At 49.4% G+C, this 23,441-nt stretch overlaps 1 long non-coding RNA gene across 1 annotated transcript in view; it reads left to right on the top strand.

Annotated features, from left to right (window-relative positions):
* The first annotated feature begins 14,557 nt into the window (after positions 1-14,557).
* Positions 14,558-23,441, top strand: part of LOC309625222 — a 33,523-nt gene continuing 24,639 nt past the window's right edge. Inside the window, exons 1-2 of the long non-coding RNA XR_014242397.1 lie at positions 14,558-21,321; positions 21,841-22,128. This is a non-coding gene — a long non-coding RNA (uncharacterized lncRNA). The remainder of the gene's footprint in view (positions 21,322-21,840; positions 22,129-23,441) is intronic.

Below are 23,441 nucleotides of genomic sequence, written 5' to 3' on the forward strand. Positions count from 1 at the left end.
GGAAATTTGGACACTCAGAGAGACACGGGACGGGGAGGGGGCTGTGTGGGGTGCTAGGGGTGGGGGACACGCACAGAGACCATGTGAGGACACAGCAAGAAGTTAGCCATCTGCAAGCCAAGGAGAGAGGCCTCAGAAGGAACCTGCCGACACCTTGATCTTGAACTTCCAGCCTCCAGAAGTATGAGAAAATACATTTCTGTTGTTGAAGCCACGCACATTATGGTCAGCTCTCAGTAATTCCTTTACGAGTGCCACAGGCCTGAGTAAATTTGGAAATATGTTGAATTCTGTGGGATTTTGTTGAGACAGCCCTGGCGAATGAATGCAGCAGGAATTGGCAGAGCTGGGACGTGGTCTCACACATTTAAGAACAAGTCTTTGTTCTGGGCTTCCTGATTAGTGAAGTTATTCTGTAGGTCTTAGTGAGCAAATCTAGGGTCAAATTTTCCTAATCAAGACGCCCCCGTCTCTGAGGGGTTGGAAGAGCCGACTCAGGTGGGTCTCTGGCGAGAGCAAGAAAAATCCTATGAGCTCACCCAGTCCCATCCCCCTACTCTGGGCAGCAGTTAGGGAAGCCTTCCGATTGACAGGGCACCTGGCAGTTATGGGGCCCCAGGTGAAGGAGTCACCACACCTTGGGAGAGACATTCAGCTGAAAGCGCCTCTCAGCCTCCAGTAGTTCCTTCACAAGTGCTGAAGGCCTGAGTAAACACTTGTCCTCACGGGCTTTTCTAAAGACTGCTCACTCCAGCAAGCCCACTGCAGGTGTTTAAAAGCACAAGTCCCTTCTGATATCAGACCAGAGATCATTGCTCCTATATCAAGGGACGAGTGAAGGTCAACAGAGCTCAGGAACAGAGGGGCTGAGCCTGGGTCAGTACTTGGGGCAGGGCAGCAATGCCTGTACCGTATGTACACGTAAATGTCCCAGCGGGCAGTGGTGAGTGAGGTCACTAGTATTGCCTGTGTTCCTGCTTGTCAGTTCTTACCAGGCTTCTGGGATCCAAGGAGTTTCACTGGTAAAAGAGAAATATGTTGTGTGTCTGTGTATTTGAGGGGGGGGAGACCTTGTATCAGGGATTTGGGGTGTATGTATGTGATGGGAGGGTGGGGGTAAACAAAGGCAAAAAGGAAGGGAGGAGGGACAGCCCAAGCTCCATCAGCTCCCCTGAAAGGTTTGAGAACCTCCTGAAACCTGGGTTCTTTCTCAACCAGCATGTGTTGCCTAAGAGGCCGCATTGATAAGGCCCTCCTACTGCTCACAGGCAACACCCTTCCCATGCTGTTACCCTGCTGGTCCATGACAAACCAAGCCAAGTCCTGTAGGACTGAGGGCTGTCTGGGCCTGGCTGAGTCATATGTACTTGTTTGCTTGGCTGGTCCAGTTCAAACACCCGTTGAAGAAGGCGTCTCAGCTTATCCTCATTCAAGGGGGTTGCCTGCTTCCCATGGTCATTGAAGGCTCTGTGCTGGAATCCAGCCAGGCAGTCCTGGGGGTTTAAAAGCTACACCTACAACTGACATAGTGTGAGACATTGGTGAACTACTTCATGCTCAAGGCTCAGTTTGCCCGACCATAAAGTGGGAGAATAATTTTGATTCCATCGGGCTGTGGAGAGGAGCAAACAAAATAAAAACAGAAAATGCTCTTGGCATAGGGTGGGCATTAAAAAATATTAGTTTCCTTCCTTTCACCAAAATCTCACCTGGGCAGTTTGTGCCTTTCATTCATTCATTTATTCATTTATTGAGTGCCAGCTGAATGCTGCACTTAGGCAACATGGTGGCCCAGTTGTCCCTGTCTTTATGAAACGTACAGTCTAGTGGGTAAAAAGCAAAGTGAAATCAGGCATTAGGGAGGTTTGGCATCATGTTTTCTCAGCCTTGTTCTTTGACGTCTTGTCACTTGGCCATGAGGCTAGGCATGAACTTGATGCTCAAGGGGAATTCTCTGAACCGACCTTGAGAATAAGACGGTGGTGACTCACGACAGGTTAGTTTCCGGCATCAGGTTAGTTTCTGGCATCAGCAAATGAAGGGCTGGGGAAGAGTTAAGGGAATCAAGCAGCTGTTACAACCACCATCGTCATCTTCTGTTTATGCGGGACTCTTCTCCCTTTGCAAGCTAAGTGCTTTATGTACGTTACTCAGTGAATTCTCACAGCTTCCTCCCAGGGCAAGGAGGAGGCAGAGATTATTAGAGATGAGGAAACAGGCACGGCCAAAAGACAACCGTCTTGCCTGAAGTCGCAGCCGGCAGAAGCACTAGACCCAGAATCGGGTTGCCCAACTTGGAGTGCATTGGCTCATACTCTGACCGTCAGGGCAACGAGGTCAGGTGTTGTGTGTGGCTGTGGGAAGCGGGGCTGTACAGTTTGTTCTGATGCTTCCCAAATACAAGTTCTAATTCGACACTCCATTCTATTCAGGTGGCTCTGAGCATTACATCTAGGAAGACTCCAATGTCGGTCTCTTCCCTGACCTTTGATACTGTCCTTAGGAAGTAAACGTGATGGGACTTTAGAGGTAATTCAGCCCAATCCCCTTGTGTTGCGAACGAGGAAACTGAGGCCCCGAGAGATGGAATGACTCACCCGAGGCCACACAGATAGTAAGTGGCTGAGCTCGGTCTAGAACTCAGCTCTCTAGCCCAGGATTCTTTCTTCCCCCAGGAAAGTCCCCAATAGTGGCATTTGCTTTCCAGTCCCAACCCTCTCAGTCTTCATCTGCAGCCACGTGTGACACCCCATGTTGGAGTTCCAAGCCTCCAGTTCTTCCACCAGCGCACGTCTTTGGGATTTTTCGAGGAGAACTGTTGGTCCCGAGGGCTGTCTGGAATACTAGCCACAGGATGGGTACCTGGAATTTGCAGTGAATCCTGGAGATTCAAGGGTGGGAGCCACTGCTGCTCCCATACTTGCTCTTGTCTGCAACGTCAGCCCTCTGAATCACCTCTCTCGCTGGAGTGCTGAAAGCACTTAGCACACGTGGGAATATTTTCCGATGACAGGGACTTCTGCAGCATAGATAACATCTGTGTTTGTAAACTCTTTTACCTACCCGCCTTGCCCCTGTCTTCCACCATATCATCACATGATCTCAGAGGCCTCCCGTGGTGAGTCAAGTGCTGGTGTCTTGGGCAAACCTCAGTCTATGGCCTCTGTCCTCTGACTATCCTGCCTCATGTCGTGTGCCTTCTGGAGCCTCGTAGACCAGCCGGACAATCTTGCTTTGCTTCTCCCTACGTGATTCCCACACTTGAAGCCCTCTGGTGTGAATGTGGGTAGATGGCCGTACGTGGAAATGAGCTATTTTTTATGTTTGTATTTTGATGTTGACTTTGTGTTTTTTAACTTTGTTTCTCTCTTGGGGTCCCGGGAGCAGGGAGTCTTCAACTTTATGGCCCCCCCCCCGGCCTACTTCCTTGGTGCGATCGCACAGATCTCACAGACACTGCCACTGCTGGGGTAACTCTGCTGGGACTTTCTCTCCGTTCCTCCTGGAGTATAGCTGGCCTGATCCCCTCCATCCCTTAGGAGCTTGCTGTGAAGGTGGTACAGCTGCGGTTCACACAAGGCAAGAAGGGAGACGGGAAAGATCCAGATGCAGTGTGGGCAAGACATTGCCAATTCCGCTGATGCAATGAGTCCCCCATGGCCAGAAGGTGACACTGTCTCATGACACAGCCTTGATGGGAGGCCTCCCCATGGAGACGAGGCTGAGCTGTCTGGGTAGTGAGAAGGTGCCTGCATTGTGGGCCTGGGCACCGGAGGGAAAATGCACTCAGCCCGCCCTTCTCAGGCGTGAGAAATCTGCTTTGGGTGCCTGCTGAGGCTTCGTGTGCTACCTGCCCTCTTGGGGGTTATCTAGTGCTCTCTTCCTTGATTGATGCTCCAAGCGCTTTACATTTATCTCACTCATCTGCACACTCTGAGGAGTGGGGAAGAGACACGTATTATTAGGGCCATTTTACAGATAAACTGGGACGCAGAGCAGGTGTGGCACAGGGGTGGAGCTGAGAACACATGTCTGACCCTGGCTTGCAGTACATACTGTGCCCTGTCCTGACCACATTGTCTCCTAAGCCCAAACAACAAGAAAAAAATAGCTTCAGAGGAAAAATAGCGTTAGTCTTTTATCTGATGGCAAACCTAATAGGTAGACTGTAAAACAGTTCAGATGGTCACCAAATTTGGGCTATAGGTTTTTCTCTGAAGGGGAGGAAGGGGAAGGGGCTGATGGTGTCAGGATAGCCTGGGGGCTTCAGCTGTAATAGTAATGCTTTGGGGGTTTTGTTGGTGTGAACAGGGGTGTTCTGTTTTTCTTGATTTCCTTTCTGTATCTCTTAAATATTGCACACTGAATTGAAATCATTCTAACAATACAAAAAGCATAACATTATTGTTCAAAAGGAAGGCGTTTTAACTATTATTTCCAAGACCTGGGGCATTAAGGATTGAAAGAATTGTTTAAGGAAACAAAAGGGGGTGGTGTACAGGGAATAGTTTGGCAGAGAAACAATCATGGAATTTATTATTATGAAGTCAAAAATTGAATCAGGCATCCCAGAAATATTTAATGAGGGCCTACTATGTGCCAAGCACTTTAGGGCTTTAGGTTTAAGCCCTAAAAAGTGTAACACGGTTCCTGTTCTCATGGAGTTTTGATTCTAACGAGAAACAAAAGTAAAAAAAGTCAGTAGTCAGCAAATATTATACAAATTAGGCTGAAAACAACAGAAAGGGGTTTAGAAATAACATTTTGGGGACAAAGGCCTCTTGGAGGTAGGGATTCCCCCGTGGACCCATCTCTTGGTCCCAAAGGGCTCCTCTGTCATCTCCCACTGCACAGATTTGGGGAGCAGCCCAGCTCACTCAGGGGGAATGAGGAGAGGGTGGGGGCAGAGCTAGTATGAGGAGCACCAGGGAGGCCTAGAAGCCTAAAACCAGACCAGTCTGGGTGCTGGTTCCACCCTAGGTGTGCCCAGGGCTTGTGCATTATACTCTAATGAAGGGTTGGGCCAATGGTGGTGTGTTTCTTTTCTTTTCTTTTTTTTTAATGAGGTGCTGTTTTGCATAGATAAATACTATGATTGTGATGTGGGAACCAAAAGGCAGATCATTATGCAAAAAGCACTGGCAGAGGTGAGATTATGAAACCAGTTCTGCTTCAGGCCTGCTGCCTGAGCGTGGGAACTAGGAGGTGTCTGATTGTCTGGGCCTCAACCTGGGCCAACTGGATGGAGGCGGCCCTCTCTAGCTCATCTCTTGACAGCTGGGCTGGGACAGGAAGCATTCCTCTCTACTTTTTATGTGAGATTCAGAATTATAGGAAGAGGAAGTGGAGGGGGGATGCAGGTGGCTTCCCCCCTGTGGTCCCCACATGAATGTATGGTCTGTGATTGGTGGAACCAAGACTCCGCCTTTAACATCTATTCCTGGTTGTTGTAAAATGAGATAGGGGGCTTTAGGTGCCCAGGTGAGGCTCATAGAGATGCTAGGCCTGGGAGGAGGCCGAGCACAGAGAAAGGAAGGACTTCCTTGGTTTTGAGTTTACAAGCTGACTTCTTAGCTGGGGTAGCTGGATCTCAGAAGAGGAGGTGGAGACCTGCCAAGAGATGTTGCTTGGACAGCCAGGGAGGAAAACTCAAGTAGGCTGGCGAGAGATGGGGAAGACAGCTGGGGAAGAAGAACCCGGGCTCCAGTTTCTAGGCAGAGGATGTTCCCATGATGCCTTACAAAAGGAGGCTTCATAGCTGCTAGAGTGGTCAACCAGCTAATAAACATCCTGCACGTAGTCTGTGCTTCAATGCCCCCATCTGCCTGCCTTTTGTCCTGCGGAGAGTGAGCCCTGTTGACAGCTTCCAAGAGGTCAGATGAAAGAGATAAATAAAGCCAAGGTCAGCACTGTCCAGGATGGAGACACAGCTGCCCGCATCCCAGGTGTTGGCTGCAGCAAAGGCCGTAGTGAGAGTGCCCCCTACAGAGCACATCAAGGAGAGGCAGCCTGGGGGACAGGGAGCCTGAGGGGTCCAGGAGGCTAGGTAAAGGCCATCTATTCATTTACTCAGTCAACAACTCTTTGTTGAGTACTTCCTAAGGCGTCAGTAAGACAAAGATCCTGTGTGCATGAAAGCAAAATCAGAATAACCGCTTTATGTTACACATCTGGAGAGCAACCAGATTGTTCCTCCTGGTTTTCCCTGGTTCCTCAGCACCCTGTTACAACATCAGCTCTAAATAGGAAGTGAGAGTTGGCTAATGGTCTTCAGTACATACCGACCTCCATTTCCAACTTCTACTGGCGGAATAGCTGGGGGCAGGGCCGAGTGGGAATTGAGGGCATTGGCTCCACCCTTCCCAAGGTCTTAGAACTCAGCGGGACGATGTTACTTAGATGCTTTGGGTGGTGTGGCAAGGAGTATCAATGGTGCAATTCAATTATGCCAGGCTGCTAACGAGCTAAGTGTTGTATCTTTATTATGCATCGAATACTGGACTCATTAAGGACCTACAGTGTCTCAGGACTTCACAATACATGCTACACAAAGATCATGATGCTGTAAGAAACTCAGAACCCCTACTTGTCCAACTTCTTCAATGACCTGATCTTAAATTGATCTGTAAAACTAACTGTGATCCTTATTCCTAGGGCTCCATGAGAATGACTTAATGGAGGATTACAATATTCACATTTCATGTCATCCTAGGAATGGCCTTTGGACCTTATTTCTACTCTGTTCTCACTGCAGGGAATGACTGTAGATTCCCACCACACCACTAGTACCAGTTCTGGAAGTGAATTGTAAGGAAATTATTCAACAGAAACCAAAAACTGCACATTTGAAGATGTTCGCTGCTGCTAAAAATTGCAAACAACTTAGCACAACGGAGATATAAAAGATTAGAGGACTAGTTGAATAAATGATAGCAAATCTGTAGGTGGTATATTACACAATCATTAGAAATGATAGTGATAATGCCTTTGCAAAATGATGGGAAATGTTTCTTATATGGTAGTAAAAGGACAAGGTAGAATGTCAGTAAGTATGTACATTCTGGTAATATGTAAAGTATGCATTCATATTGAAGATTGTTTGCAAAAAAGTTAATTGTGTTAGAATGGTGGGATACTAGGGATTTTATTATTTTATAAATCTAGTATTAATGTTAGATGTAATTTCACAGCACTCTAAAAAAAGAAAAAAAAATCCTGTCTTAGAATATCATAGTAACTCTTCAAGATTAGCCATTTCCCCATCACCCTAAAGTTGATTCTTTTTTTTTTTTTAAATTAATTAATTTATTATTTATTTATTTATTTATTTTTGGCTGTGTTGGGTCTTCGTTTCTGTGCGAGGGCTTTCTCCAGTTGCGGCAAGCGGGGGCCACTCTTCATTGCGGTGCGCGGGCCTCTCACTGTTGCGGCCTCTCCCGTTGCGGAGCACAGGCTCCAGACGCGCAGGCTCAGTAGTTGTGGCTCACGGGCTTAGTTGCTCCGCGGCATGTGGGATCTTCCCAGACCAGGGCTCGAACCTGTGTCCCCTGCATTGGCAGGCAGATTCTTAACCACTGCGCCACCAGGGAAGCCCAAGTTGATTCTTTTTTTTTTTTTTTTTTTTAATTTTATGTATTTATTTATTTATTTTTGGCTGTGCTGGGTCTTCGTTTCTGTGCGAGGGCTTTCTCCAGTTGCGGCAAGCGGGGACCACTCTTCATGGCTGTGCGCGGGCCTCTCACTATCGTGGCCTCTCTTGTTGCAGAGCACAGGCTCCAGACGCGCAGGCTCAGTAATTGTGGCTCACGGGCCTAGTTGCTCCGCGGCATGTGGGATCTTCCCAGACCAGGGCTCGAACCCGTGTCCCCTGCATTAGCAGGCAGACTCTCAACCACTGCGCCACCAGGGAAGCCCCCAAGTTGATTCTTAAAGTGAGGCGTGGGGTCTACTGGCATCTGAGTGACCTTGGAATCATATTAAACATGCTGATTCCCGGTCCCTGCCCAACTTAGAACAAGAACCCCTGGGGCTGTAATCCAAGAATCAGCAGCTCAGCCAAGCTGCAAAATGATTCTAATGCACATTCATGTTTGAGAACCACTGTTCTAGAGGTTCTCAGAAACAAATTGTAAATAAATGACGAGAGGGAGAAGTTGATTTTCTCTCATGAGAACCAGGCTGGTTCTCTGAAAGCCAAGGTACTCAGGAATCAGTTAGCCAATTCTTTGAATTTACCAAATTTGTCAGTTTACCAAAATTGTTTTAAACAATACTCTTTTGAAATATATTCAATGAAAATGTTCTCCACGAACATCTGATTCGTTCTGCCTGTGAATGCGTTAGTAACTCTGCATCAAGAATATATTCTATTCAATTCAATAGATTCTTCTCGAGTAGATTCCTTCATAAGAAGAATGAAATATTTTCATTAAATAACATATTTTTTAAAAATATATTCATAAGAAGAACATATTTCTGAGAACACTAAATCATTCTAGGTCTCCGAGCTTTGGACAAACTGAATATTTCTTAAATTGCTGTTAAGAAAAACATATTGAGAATATTCAAGAAGGTTTTGTGAAATTAGTGAATTCAGTGAATTCAAAGAGTTGTCACTCAACAAATTGATCCTTTGGGGTTTCATATTTGTTGAATTGATGTAGAGTCCCTCCAAAAGCCCAGGGTACTCCAGCCATGTTGAGGTTCAGGAGAGTCGGAGGTCTAGGAGGCTGAGGGCTGGGTGGCAGACCATGGAAAGATCTGGGTGTGGGAGTTGTCTCCCCAAGGCCCTGATGGTCCCCCTTAGAGTCCTAAGGAGGCCAGTGGTGGTTCTTCCTCTGTCCACATCTGGTAGGGTCTGGAGCCTGGCAGCCATTTCATCACAGAAGACAGTATATCTCTCACCACACTTTTAAAGATATGAGACTCATTCTTTAGGGAGCTTCAAAAAGGAGGGTGACAGTTTGCAATGTAATTGGAGAAGTGGGGCCAGACCGCACTCTTAGACGAAGGAAGCCGCTGTAACTCTTGCTCCCCCTCACCTAAGGTGGGAAGTCCTTTCTCCCTGGGTCACCCTGCCCCTGTGAGTACCACAGCTCTGTTGCTTGTGCCCATTCACACATGACCTCCGTTGTGGGTTTCACTCTGACAGCTTAGCAGCTAATGAAAGGAGATTGCTGATGCCAACAGCCACGCACAGCCTCAGATAACCACTGACAATGTCAGCTCACGTTTACTGAGTGCCTTCCACGTAAGTAAGAGTACTCACCAATTTCCATGCACTATCTCATTTAATTCCCACTGCAACCCTCTAAAGTAAGGAGTATTATTATCCCTGATTCACAGATGCTAAATCGTTGCTCGGGGCTTCACAGCCATTATGCAGACGACCTGAGCTTTGAAATCAGGCAGGTTGGCTCCAGAGCGTCTGTCTCCTTTGGTTAGCAAGAAACACTCCGTTTTATTACCTGGAACCCATCTGCTGCCAGTGCGGGTTTGAGGACGAATGTTAAAATGAGGAAGGAGAAGAGGAGGTAGTCTCATAGGTGGCCTGCTTTGCACTTGTTACAGATGTTCAGACTGGACCAAAGGCATTTAAATGGACTCTGGGTCTTGGGGCCAACAGCAGATGAAAGCCGGCAATTCCCTACTGAATATAGAAGGAATCAATCAATAATACAGGTCCTGAAGAACGCCACTGAGTGTCAAACACCAAAAGAGATGGAAGGCACCAGACAAGGGCTTGTGTTTTCTTTTTTGGGTTGCCAGAGAAAATACAGGATGCCCAGTTACATTTGAATTTCAGATAAACAGCAAATAAATTTTTAGTATGTCCCAATATTACATGGGATACACCTAGACTAAAAAAATTTTGTTGTTGTTTATTTAAAATTCAGATTTAACTGGGAGTCCTGTATTTTTATTTACTAAATCTGACAACCCAATTTCTTTGAGGAGACAGCTCACAACCCAGGCTGTGTGTTAATAAGGACAGAGTGAGAAGTACAGATAGTGAGGCCTTTGGAGAAGGGAGAGTTCTGGATTTAAACCCAAGGAGGTAACTCAAGCTCCTGGGTAACAGACTCAGTGGAAGGGGGCTTGTGATGGGAAGGCTTCCTGGCAGAGCTGGTTCCTAAGGATAGATGGGAAGGATCTAGAAGGGTGGAGAGGGAGGAAGGCTCGAGGCACACAGGGTGGTGGTGAGCAGATAGTGAAATATCTAGAAGAGACTTCATGCTGGAAAGGACCAGAGGTGGAAGATCAGTCTGTGGAGGGTCTTGAGTACCTTGGTAGGGATTTTGGACCATGTGCTTTGGACAAGGATGGGTAACCAATCAAAGTAGTATTTTAGGACGGTTAATTGGTCATGGCACGTAAGATTGGTGGGAATGGTCAATGTGGTGGGGAGCTAAGCATGAGGTGGTGAGTCTGTGGGAAAGGAAAGATGACCAGAAGGACATTCCAAAGCAATGGCCTTGTCTTTTAGGTAGGATATACAGGTGACCATCAGGAGGAGAGGTGGCCTAAAGTGGCTGTCTCCAGCAAGTGGGAGATCTGGGCCTTGCTGGATGAAGAGGAGGAGAAGGAAGCCTTGGTGCAGAGTCTCAGAAGGAAGATTTTCATGTTAGAGGCACCGTCAGCAGTCTGTCACCATAGAAAGACAGACAGAGGCAGAGTGAGTGTCACATCTTGTTCTATTCTTCCTGCTCTCTGCAACAACCCCCCCCCTCCCCGGTGCTTATTAGGTTTGTATAGATTTCCATAGAAAGGCAAATCCTGCTTTAACCTCAAATAACTTGTATTAGGGATGCAATTTCAGCTTCTGGATTCTGTTGTTTTGCTTTCCTTGGAGCCAGTCTTTTAGACCATCCATTCCACTGTCAAAGGTGCCACCCACTTGGCATGTGACCCTCCTTCTCTGGGTCCTCCCACAGCTGGCACAACCCCTGTTTCTTGTAAGAGGTTTTGAGTTCCTCTAAAGAAAAGTACTTCAGCAACATGTAAGATTGCCAATCCCCAAAAGCCCGCCCCGCCGTTCTAGGTTTTCCCAGAAGAGCTACCTGGGCAAGAAAAGAGAGGTCCAGACATGTTGGAAATGGAAACTGTTCCAGCCTTTTCCTGGGACTGGGTGGGACAGGACAGACCCACAGGGACAGGGCAGGGAGGGGCTGGGCCCTGGGTACCCTGGCTCTCTCTGATCTTCTCCCTGACTTGGGGTGATTGAGGGATGGTCTTACAGCAAGGGTGACTTTTTCCAAAATGGCCTGGAGGAAAGGGGTGTCCCCGGTGGGCCAGTGCAAGATGAGGAGGGAGAACAGTAACCACCCCCCATCACTGATCACAGGGAGTGATCAGTACTCAGTGACAGCAAGGTGTTCAGACCCTGTCTCAAACACTCCATTTCTTGCCTCCTGCCCCTGGTCATGGATCAGGTGATGGTACCTTGTCCTCTTGCTGGGCAGGGCAAGGGGGGAGCCTCAGTTTCTTCCCCAGGGAACTGACCAAGGTCAGGGTATACTTGGGGTTGGTTTCTTGCAGGAGCAATGGCCAGCTCGCTCACACCAGGATAGCTTGACTTTGGAATCAAGGTGATTTGAACTTCAGTGGTGAGATGGGGCAGGAGGGAGGCAAAGTCAAACTGCCCGTTCTCTACATGGCCTCCAGCCACTCTCCCGTGGGGGAGACTCAGAGACTCACCCCACCCTCTACCCCATGGCCCAAGGGCTAAACCTGGTGCTGCCCACCAGGGGTCCGACACCAGCCCCACAGAGCTGCGGCCTTTCCCTCTTCTTTGGGTGGCCCTGGCCTGTGCATGGACTGTGCACCCTTTCCCTGAATGCCCTTCCTCCACTGGCTTCTCTGCCTGGCGAATTCCTCTTCATTGACAAAACTGGCTCCAAAGTCACCTCCTCTGTGAAGCCTGCTGGTTTCCTCCTCTACACCTTCTTCTTAGGGCTCTCTTCTGTCCCTTTGCTGGAACTTATAAAACCTGTTGCAATGGAAGCTTTGTGCCCCCGGGCCCCTGTGAGGCTCCAAAGGTGGCCAGCCTGGGTTCACTGCATATTTGGGGTCCAGCCTGGCTGGACTTTCAGGGCCCTTGGGAGGCATAGCCTAGCAGCTGGGGACCTGAGCTCCCTGTCAGCTCTCAGTGGCCTCCCCAGGGCTGGGCTGCTGACCAAACAGAAAGTGCCCAGGTCAGCACCCATGCACACCACCTGTGGCCTTGCCTCTGCCTCACACCTGCCATCCCTGGCTCAGCTCAGGCACTGGAGTCTTCTGTTAGCCTCCAGACTCCTCTGCTGACCACTCCCTGGCCCAGCGCTGGCCTTTCTTGCTGAGTCAGCCCATTCGCTAATTGCCACCAGCTGGGCCAGGCTGCCTTCCCAAGATGCAGCGGGCTGCCTGCTCTTGGAGGCCGACTTTGGGTGGCTCATTTACCAGGCAGTTGGCACTGCTTCTTCCAGTGGATGTTGGGGGAGACATGCCAGCCAGGCCTGGGGTGGGGGTGGGGAGTGGGGAGGAAGGCCCAGGAGAATGCAGGGAGATGGGGGATGGACCTGTGGAGGACCAAGGGGCCCCTCTCTACTGCCCATAGCCTTCCTTTAGAGCAGCGGCTCTCACTGCGCCAGCCCCCAGCCCCGGGGCATTTGACAATGTCTGGAGGTATTTTTGGTTGTCACAGCTGGCAGGGGGATGCTAATGGCATTTACTGCGTAGATGTTGGAGATACTGTTAAACGTCTTACAATGCACAGAACAGTCCCTACAACAAAGGATTATCTTGGCCAAAGTGTCAACAGTGCCAACATCGAGGAAGAAGAGAGAAGAGGCTGGGGCAGCTGGCGTGGGGAGCCTCGTGTTTGAGAGGGGGCCTCACGTGGGCTTCCACGTGTCCAGGGATGGCTTGTTCTCAGGGCACATCTGCAGCCTTCTCTGCCCTTTGGGTCCTCGCATGGAGCCACAGTTCTCCCTGCAGGACCGGTCCTGCTCTTACGGTCCACCCCCATCCACGCCTCCATAATTGGGGCCGGGGGCTAATTTCTACAGCCAGCGGGTATAAATGCTGAGAAAACCTCTTACCTTCTTTTGTTCCATGTCAGCCCATGGTTTCAGATGGGCAAGGAAGCAAGGGATTCCTTACCGTTTTTCAATAAATGCTATATATAAAGGAATACTTTTTCCTTTTATCTCTATATAATAATAGTAGTCAATACCGTGAATCAAGTGCTTATTTTGTACCAGGAACTTTCACATATGATGGTATGATATCACTGCCACAATAGCCCTACGAGATGGGTAATATTATTACTCTTTGAAGAAAAAAAAACCCAGCTGAAGTCCAGATGGGTTACTTAATTTGTCCAAGTTAAAGAGGTAGGAAGGGGCGGTGCTGAGATTGGGACCAAGTCTTTGCCCCCAGATCTGTAATTAGAACACCCCCAAAGATTTCTCCTACGGGATGTCGGTGTCACAGAGGAACCTTTTAAACGAAAAGGACCACGGGGGCTCTCGTGTCTGTCTGAACTGTGTGGGTGTGTACGGGTAGGGGTGGGCGGGAGAGACTCTTTGGGCAGGTAACCACGGAGAAGGGGGCCCCTAGGAAAGAAGAGGCTACTAGAGGACATGGCTGATCCTTGTGAGGGGATGACTAATGACCTTCCCGGGGAAGGGTCCTCTTTTTCCTCCCAGGCCCATGTCCTAACCCTGGGGAAGCCGGGTCATGCTATCTAGCCCTGGGGTTGATGAAACTGACTGAAAGGAGAGACCAGAGCATCACCCACCGCCCAGATAGCAGCCATCCGGCCTCGTCTGTCCAGGCGTCCAGGCGTCCATCCGGGGAGCTCTGGCTGGGCTGCTGGCTGCTGCCTTGGAGCTTGGAGGCGGCAGGAGACAGGCAGTAAACAGGAAATGGTTAAGTAAGAGCAGGTGGAGCATGCGGGTGCTGGACCAGGGCAGGAAATAGCTGAGCGACTGAATGGGCTCTGAAGAATGCCCTGCCCTCTTCCCCAGGGCTCTGGCAAAGGCGCTGTCCACCCACTCCTCCCTGGCCAGCACTTCAAGGCACCCAGTCTGCCAGACCTCCACCACCCTCTTCAGATCTGCAGGGGCTGGGGAGGCGGTGCTGGGGGGAGAGGGGCCCGAGGAACGAGGGGGTCCAGCCAGAACCAATGGGACAAGGAAGAGGGAGCTGCTTCCCTCCTGGGGCCGCCAACGGGGAGGCCCATGTCCAGTGGCCCAGGTGTGAGAGGCGCAGGAGGTGGGCAGGCTCTCCGAGAACCAGAGGCCGTTTTCTTCTTTGAAAACAGGGCCCTTTGCATTGACCGGGGCTCTCGTGAATGTAACATCCCACTCTGAGTAGAGCACACAGCCAGGTGTGTGGCCTGAGGTCAGGGAGGAAGGCTGGATGCACCGGGGTTCCCTCCCTCTGCACCTCAGTGTCTCTCATCTTCAGACAGTTTTCCGTGCTCTGCCCTGGAATAGAGTCAGTGGTGCTCTCTTGACCCCTTCCTTCAGGGGGACCCAACCTATGGGCAAACAGCACTCTGCTTCGCGGGGTTCCCTTGCAAGTGAGCTTCCTTTCGCATAGCAGACGGTCTAGTTGCTCTGGCCTTGAAGCTGACACATCTCTGTCCAAGGACTCCAAGGACTCCGGGTCTGAACTCCCACCCAGGCCTCATTAGGTAGGGATTTCCACAGTGCTGGTCACCTGAGTGGTACACAGGGACACTGAGGCAGCGGTAGTCTGTCCCCAGTGCTGGCTTGTTCCCCAGCATGTGGCTTCCGGGAGCAGCAGTGCTGTAGTGGGGAGCTGATGGCCTTGACCTCTGCCCGAAGGGGGTGGTTACCGGTGGGAGAGGAAGCTGTGCTCACATGTTTTCTTGACAGCAGTGGACATCAAGGGTGTCTCAATTCCCAAATAATGATAACAACCCAACTTTACTGGGTATTTGTTCTATTTATTATAGTAAGTATATATTTAAGTATGCACCTATATTTATTTGTACATATATTGACTCATTTAATCCCTACAGCAACCCAAAGAAGAGGCACTTTGATTGTTCCCATTTTACAGATGAGGAAACTGAGGCCCAGAGAAGGGAAGTAACTTGCCCTAGAGGTAAGGCAGCAGTGGGTTTGTGTACTCTGAACCCAAACAGATCTGGGCAGTTGACTCCAGTCCACACTCCAGCCACAGAGCTGAATTGCTTACATGGGAACCTTTTGAGGAGGCCACACTTGTTCCCCTGGCTATTCCTAATGAGATCCCGAATCTTTAGGGGAAATTCCTTTTCTCTCAGGAGCCAGAATTTCTGAACATCCTTCCCTACTAGCTGAGGCTTCCGAGGCCTCTGACAAGAACACCAGGGGGAGGAGGAGAAAGTGGTAGACAGCTAATCACCTCTCTAGGCTGGGCTGTGAGCTTGGCGTCTTCCCATTGTCACTGACATGGGGCCCTGAGGAACGTGCCACCGATTCTGTTCATTCAAGAGCCATGTGTTGGCACCAACGTTGTTCCAGGTGCTGGGCTGGGCACCAGGAGAAGCCTGCTAAAGTAGACACATTATGTGCTCCGGGGAGTTGGTGGCAGAGGAAGAGACAGTCACTTACATGTCTACAGATTGAATGTGGGATAGAGGGAGGCTTGGGGGCTGGAGCATGGAAACAGTGAGTCGGGCACTCAGCCAGCCCCGGAAGTCAGGGAAGGTGTCCTGAAGGTGAGCATGCCTTAGCTGAGCCTTGAAGGATGATCCAAGTTAACCAGGAGAAGAAAAAGGGGTGGGGTGGGGCCAGAGGCAGGGCCTACCAGGCAGAGGTTGCAGTGCAGGCAAAGACTTGGAGGTCTGACGTTGCTGGGTAAAAGCAGAGAATATAAGCATGTCATTCCTGCAGGCAGGGTGATAGGAGATGAGCCGGTGGGGATTGCATCACAAGGGCTGGCAAGGCCACATCAGGGCCTTGGAGCTTTGTCCAGCCTCTGCCTCCTGGCCCGAAAGACCACGGGAAAGAGGAGGGCCTTGCAGGAACACAGTGCAACTAGGTGGACTCACATTCCCTGATTTTAAGAATCACTATCAAACTGGAGTAATCAGGACAGGAGAATTGATGAAAGGATGGACATTTATAACAGTGGAACACAACAGAGAGTGCAGAAATATACTCACACATGCATAGTCAGTTAATTTTTGACGAAGTGCAAAGGGAATTCAATGGAGAATGGATATTCATATGCAAAAAGAAGAAAAAAAAAAAGAACCTTGGCCTATAACACAAAATAAATCATAGGCCTAAATGTAAAACATAAAAGTATAAAAGACAGAAACAGGAGCAAAAGTATAAAAGGAAAAAAACCTAAAAGTGTAAAAGAAGAAAACATGGGAGAAAATCTTTGTGATTTAGGTTAGGCAATGATTTCTTATACATGACACCAAAAGCACAATAAATCCATAGAAGGAAAAGCTGACAAATTGAACTTCTCGAAATTAAAAAGTTCTTTTTTTCAAAAGACACTGTTAAGAAAACGAAAAGACAAGGCATAGATGGGGAGAAGATGTTTGTAAAACCTGTATCTAACAGAGGACTTGTATCTAGAATATATAAAAAACTCTCAAAACTCGATAACAAGAAAACAATCCAGTTTCTTAAATGGGCAAATACTTGAACACACACTTCACTACAGAAGAAACATGGATGGCAAATACATGAAAAGACGTTTAGCATCATTAATCATTAAATTAAAATCATAATGAGAAACCACTACATACCTTTTAGAATGGCTAAAATAAAAAAACACTAAAAACAAAAAACTGACAATACCGAGGACTGGGGAGGATGTGGAGCAACTGGAACTCATTCATTGCTGGTGGGGATGCAAAATGGTGCAGCTCACTTTGGACAACGTTTGGCAGTTTGGTGTAAAGTTAACCATACGCTTATGACCCAGCAATCCCACACTTGGGTATTTACCAAGAGAAATGAAAACTTATGGCCATACAAAAACCTGTATGCAAATGTTTATAATAGCATTATTCATAAGGGCTCAAAACTGGGAACAATCCAAATATCGTTGGATTACTGAATGGCTAGACACACTGTTACGCCCCATATAGGGGACACTAGTGACTCAGCGATGGAAACGAACTATTGGTACATGCAAGAACACAGCCAAATCTCAAGTGCACTGGGCTAAGTGAAAGAAGGCAGACCCTGGGGGCTACATACTGTATGATTCCATTTATACGAAAGGCAAAACCACAGGGAAGAAAAAACTGAAGAGTGGTTTTCAGGGGCTGGGGCTGGGGGCAGGGGTTGACTACAAAGAACACTGGAGAATTTTGGTGCGGGGGTGATGGAACTGTTCTGTATCTTCATTGCGTTGGTGGTTACATGTTGAAACTCATAGAACTATATTTTTTTAAATTTTTATTTTATATTGGAGTATAGTTGATTAACAATGTTGTGTTAGTTTCAGGTATACAGCAAAGTGATTCAGTTATACATGTACATGTATCTATTCTTTTTCAAGTTCTTTTCCCATTTAGGTTATTACAGAGTATTGAGCAGAGTTTTCTAAATATAGTGGTGTGTACAACATGTCAATCCTAAACTCCCAATCTATCCCTCCCCACCACCCTTCTCCCTGGTAACCGTAAGTTCGGATAGAGCTATATTTTTAAATGGATGAATTGTACTGTTTGTAAATTATATTGAAATAAACCTGACTTTAAAAAGACACAGTGTAACTAGGTTCTAGGACGAAGAGTTGGGGAGACCCACCTTGGGTCTGGTTCCTATTGCCTTTCAGCCTCCTCAGACCCCATCCCGTCCCAGAGGCCCCAGCAGGCTCTGCCAGAAATCTTGCTCCTTGTGTTCTGAGGGCCAGAAAAGGAACTGTTAGGGAGCTCCTGCATTGGCACGTTGAGACCCTTCTTTTTATTAAACACAAGTACCCCTGGGAGGGTGAATAGGTTAAGTTGAGGGAGGCTGTAGCAGAATGGGGGGGAATGAGAGGGTGGGAGGAGAGAAGAGTGGAGGTGGGAGATAGCCTTCAGTGTCGTTGGTGGCACTGGGCTGTACCCATGCATTGTGGGCATGTTGGTTGGGGCCTTAGGAGCCACATGGAAGGCAGAGCCCCTGCCTCCCCTCATCATTGCCTTTGCCTTTGTATACAAAGTCCCCCCACCCCACCTGGCAACCACAGTCCCACCTCCTGGGCTTCCTCCCCCACTTCCTTCTCTGCTTCCTAGTTATCCAGTTCCAAGTACAAATTGCCCAGACAGGTTTGGGGGATTCTTTCTTTATGGCAACTAAACACTAAAGGCCTCAGCATCTTCTCTCGGGATATTTCCACTCCTCTGGGTCCTTAGGCATTTCTGTCCTGTTGGAAGTTTCCTAGCCAGGGAGGAAAGCGGAAGGCCCTGAGCAGGCACCAAGGCCCCAGGCTTCAGTGATCTTGTGCTGCAAATTATGGGATAGGAAGGTTGGTTAGGGCATCTGTTTATCCCCTACAGCTGATACTTGTATTTTTTTTTCTACAGCATTTTCTTCAAATGTGCCATTTACCTTCCCAACACAGGACCTTTGCACATGACAAACTTTCTCTCTGAGGCTCCTCACCTTCTGAAGTTTAATTTAATCACCATTTACTGTGTCTTACTGTGTGCCTGGTGCTGAGAATGCAAAAATAAATAAGACAATAAATAAGGCTCCTTATGTAATAGACAACTTTGGCCCAAGGAGAATGGTGGTAATAGTGGTAATAATAGTAACAACAACAGCAGCACAATGGCAGGACCGTTTAAGCAGCACTTATTATGTGCTGGGCATTTACGAACACAAGGTCATTAAAAACTCAGTAGAACAACAGTTCTACAAGGTTGTCGCTATTATTACTCCCATTCTATAAGAGAGGAAGCTGAGGCTCAGAGAAGTGAAGTCATTTGCTGAGCTGGCATGTGGCAGAGTTGGAACTTGAGCCCAGGTCTCTGGGTCTCCAAAGCCACATTTACAGCCACAGTGTTATCCCACTATGCCCAGAAAAGTCCCCCTCTGCCCCATGTGAAGGAAAGCCACTATCTGATTCCAACTCCAATTTGGTGGGTCCTCAATTTGATCTGCATAGAAGGAGTGAAAAACAAAGATAACATTGGTCTATCCCATAGGATGCAGGATGCGGGTTGCAGCCAGAAGTGCCAGCCCAAGACTGTGGGCAAAGGAGGGCTGGACCAGGATGCTGCAAACACTGGCCAGCCTGCCCCCACCTTCCCCCCAGGACCCTTCCCATTCATTGCATCCACAGGGAACACTTTTCTAAGGTGTGAAATACAGGACTGACTGCTCAGGGGTGACCAGAGTCCTCAGGAAGATACTCCGAGGATGAGCCTCGTTGACTCGGTGCTCTAGCACTTCATTTTTTGGATAGAGGTAAGACGTGTACTAGATGCTGAGCTCACAGCAGACCAATAAGTCATGCTCAGGCTCCCAAAGTCCTGGTTGGGCTCTGCTGTCTAGTAAACCGAAGATGATCACTCATGAATAATGTGGGTGTGATATTGTGTAACGTGAGGGTTGATGGGCTGAGGGGTGACTCACTCCTGAAGGCCTCAAATCAGACCAATGTTATTTCCTTTGGCTTCCACTGGCCCTCACCCAGACTCTCTTAAACACCTGCCTCAGTTGCTGAATCAGGGATGTGGGCTCTGGTTGGCAGTGGAGAGCTGTGACCTTACTGCAGGCCAGAGACCAGTTACAGAAAGAGGAGGAGATGAGATAATGTTACTAGAGCATAGCTTTCCTGAAGGGCTGGCGGGTCTAAGCGGGAGGAGGAGGCCTGGTCCAGGTGACAGGGCATAGATTCTGAGCCCACAGAGAGAAGGGGGTGCAGTGTTTTGGCTGAAGCCATGAAAGTTCAGAGGGAAAGACAGAAAATACGATTCTTGTGCATGATTGGATTTTTTCTCTCCCTCTCTACCCCTCCTCTCGTGAGTTGGATGGAGGAGAAGCAAAACTGGGACAGGCTAAAGGCAGCCTTTGGAAAAGTCAGGGCTTGCTGCCGGCATTGCAGCTGCCTGAAAAATGCCTCCAAGCAAGACCTGACCAGGTGGAGCCTGGGGCAGCCTATGTGGGGCTTCCCATGGCCCAGGGGCATGCTGATACCCCAGAAGAGCAGAGCAGGGGGTCCCTCCTCATGGGGAAGTTCCCCGAGGGCAGGGTGGAGTCTTCCCTCCCTCCCTCCCTTCTTCCCTTCCTCACACCCTCAGCATATCCTGAGCTTCGGACAGAGTTAGCAAATGCTCACTGAAGAGAAAAAGCCCCAAAGAGGGTATGGAGGAAGGTGCTTGGGAGGGTGACTCTGGGGCAAGTCACCAGGGGCCGGAGATGCCAGTGAAATCAAGTGCGGAGTTCAAGACTTAAGAGGGACATTTGACAGACTGTGCAGGTCCAAGTGGGAGGCGCCAGGCCACACACAGTCAATGCTCCTGTTTTGGTTCGGGATGGCGCCTGGCTTTAAGCCAACCCAAGATACATGACAGTTATCCAAATTATCCAGATTACATGAACACACTGTACAAAGACTGACTCCTCCTGAGACATCTAAAATTATTACTTGAATTGCACCATTTTAACCCCGGACAGCTTTGGGGGAACATATCTATTGTACGAAGTCTATTGTTTGCATGTGAAATGTGTGAATGGCAGGTTATTCAACTCCTGGATCTTGAGGAACATCATAAAGATGAGGGTTGAGAACCATGCCCTGATCTTTGTTTTGTTCCCCATCTCCTGTGACTTCAGAAGTCCCATGCCTAGGACAATGTGCTCTGCAGAGACTTCTGGATGTCTTGGGCTGCAGAAATGGGCTGCAGAAATGGGAGTCCTGCTGCGTGCGTATGGCTTGCTCGGCCTGGGCTGGGCAGTTTACCGCCTTTGCAACAGGAAGCTAAAATGATGACTGGATGGGCTTGTCTGCTTTGTGGCACCAGCTCTGGTATCACAAAATGTGGCACTGGAAGGACCTTAGAGACCCTAGTCCAACCCCCTCCCAGGAGTTCCTTCTATAAAATTCCAAAAATTCTGCTCTGTGGGGTCCTGGGCCATGGGCAGTATTTTCATTCTCGGTCCACATCCTCCCTGCCTCGTCTGTACATATTACCAGTCCCTGTGTAGTTTGCTCCTAACCTTTCCTGTCTCCCTCTTTCTAGGGAGAGAGAAGTTTCCCCTCGCATGTTCTACTGAGGCTCCCCAGCTCAGGAGGCAGTGATGAGCGCTTTCTGCAGCAAGGCCTCCCGGAGAAGAGCCTGTCTCTCTTCCCTGGTGGAGCAGGGTAAACAAAGTCAGGGTCTGAGCCCGTGTAGCCCTACAAAGAAGCTAGCGGTGAGGGTGAAGGGGGCGGTGGGCTAGATACAGTAGCCCTACCTCCTTCAGTCTCCTCTTTGGGTTTCACGTGCTCTGAAGCTCAGCCACAACATCCAGATCCCTTGGCATGGTGATCACAACCTTGCTGCTGCCCTTCCGGGCTCATCTCCCCACAATTCCCTCCTCCACATTCTCTATGCTGGCCACGCTGATCTGCCTAACACCAGCACATGTGGTGGCTTGGGGCGCCTCCATGCCTTTGCACCTGCTGTTCCCTCTGTCTGGAATATGCTTGTTTCTCTGATAAGCTCCCACTCATCTTTCAGACTCAGATCAGGTCCCCCCATCTGCAGCCTTCCCTGGATCCCCCCTACAGAGAGAGTTAGGTGAGCTCAGCTCCAGTGGCCAGCCTCTTTATGAAAGAGAGGGCTGATCTACTCACACTGTAATTAATGGTTGGCCCTGCTGTCTAATTCCCCTGTTCCAGAGTGGCCCTGTCAGGAGCTCCCGCTGCATCTGGCACAGAGCAGGCACTCCATAAAGGCCATGTGAGTGAATGAATGAATGAATGAGAAAAAGAAACAGAGATGTATCCTTTAAGGGGAAACCTGCCTCCGAGAACCTGATTCAGGATATCCTCTCCAGAGATCACTTTTGGGTGCTGCTTCTCCTCCTGCTGTCCTCAGTGCTACTAAGTAAGGAGTTCCTCGAGATGGGTGCCACCTGCCCAGCCTCCTGAAGATTTCTTCATTGCTGTTCGCCTGCGGCTTTTCTGGTTAGTGCATTGCGGGACTTGCACATTTGGTGGTGACTTAAAACCTGAGAAAGCCTGGGACTCAGATCTGGACTAAATCAGAGGAAGGACCTTACACTCTCCAGGGAGATTTGCGAGAGTCTGCTGGAGGGGTGGCGCAGCACGAACAGACAGGAAAGAAAGGTTCCGGGCTTTGGGGATGATTCCTTTGGGGGGCAGGAAATAATAAGGACAGTTTATTGAGTTGAGGTTGGGTGGAAGGGGGCGTGGGGGGGAGGAAGAGTGAGTGGCCGCATGTGCCGCTGCATGTGGGAAGGAAAGGCGTGGGCGAGGTTCCACTGAGACGGTAGGAGGGAGCGGGAGTGCGGGTGACTCAGTGGCCCCGCTGGTAGAGCAGCTGAACAGTAAGTGCCTGCAAAGCGTCCACAGTGAGAGCTGGAGAAAGGAAATGAATCAGGGAAGCACAGGGGCCAGGGTCACATTGGAGGGGCAGAATCAGTGGGGCCCGTGAGCGCCCTCATAGCACTTGGAATGGCTAACTCAGGCCCAGAGGCTGTTCAGGACCCAGGTTAGGACCCCCAGAAAAGACTGAGGAAGCAGGGAACAGATATCAGGACTTGGACCACGTCGGGAATGGTTCCGTGCACTCCCCTTTTCTTTACAGCACAGCCTTCAGAGGACATGAGAGAATTGGGGCCCAGGCTAGTCCCTGCACAATCTGGCCCCAAGCTGCTGAAGAGTGCCAGCAGCCTGTTTCCTCACCTGCCTCTGTCCCCTGGCAGTTGACATACTAATAGCCCACAGCACCCCAGGAGGGGGTGAACGGGGATCCATTTGTTTTTCTAGGGTTTGACCTCTGGGTAAAACTCTTCCCCCAAAATGTGCCGGTTTAAGTGAAATCGATAAATCAGCCCCTTTGAAATGCAGAAGCAGCTTGGGGAAGCCCCCTTTGATATGCAGCTTGGAAACGGGGCACTTAAAACCTGGGTTAATTCTCCCGCTTTATTGGAGGCAGAGAAAGGGAAGAGGAGGAAACCCAGGGCCAGTCATTAAGTCTGGGCACTTGAAAAGCCTGGGGCAGGGGCCGGGCGGCGCAAAAGGATCACGAAGGCACAGCGGCCCTGGGAAAAGCATCCCGGGCCCTGACGAACTCTAATCCCGGTTCCCACCCAGACAGATGAGACGCCGAGGGCGCTGGGGGGGAGGGGCGGGCAGGACCGGGAGAGGCTCCCGAGGATGGGGAGGCGGTTGCTATGGAGACGGAGCAGGGGCTCCGGGAAGGAGAAAGCCAAGGGCCAACTTGGCAATTTCCTGAAAGGAGCTGAGAATTCAAG

Source organism: Balaenoptera borealis, assembly GCF_965194805.1.
Source record: "Balaenoptera borealis genome assembly, chromosome: 3".
Lineage (NCBI taxonomy): Eukaryota > Metazoa > Chordata > Mammalia > Artiodactyla > Balaenopteridae > Balaenoptera > Balaenoptera borealis.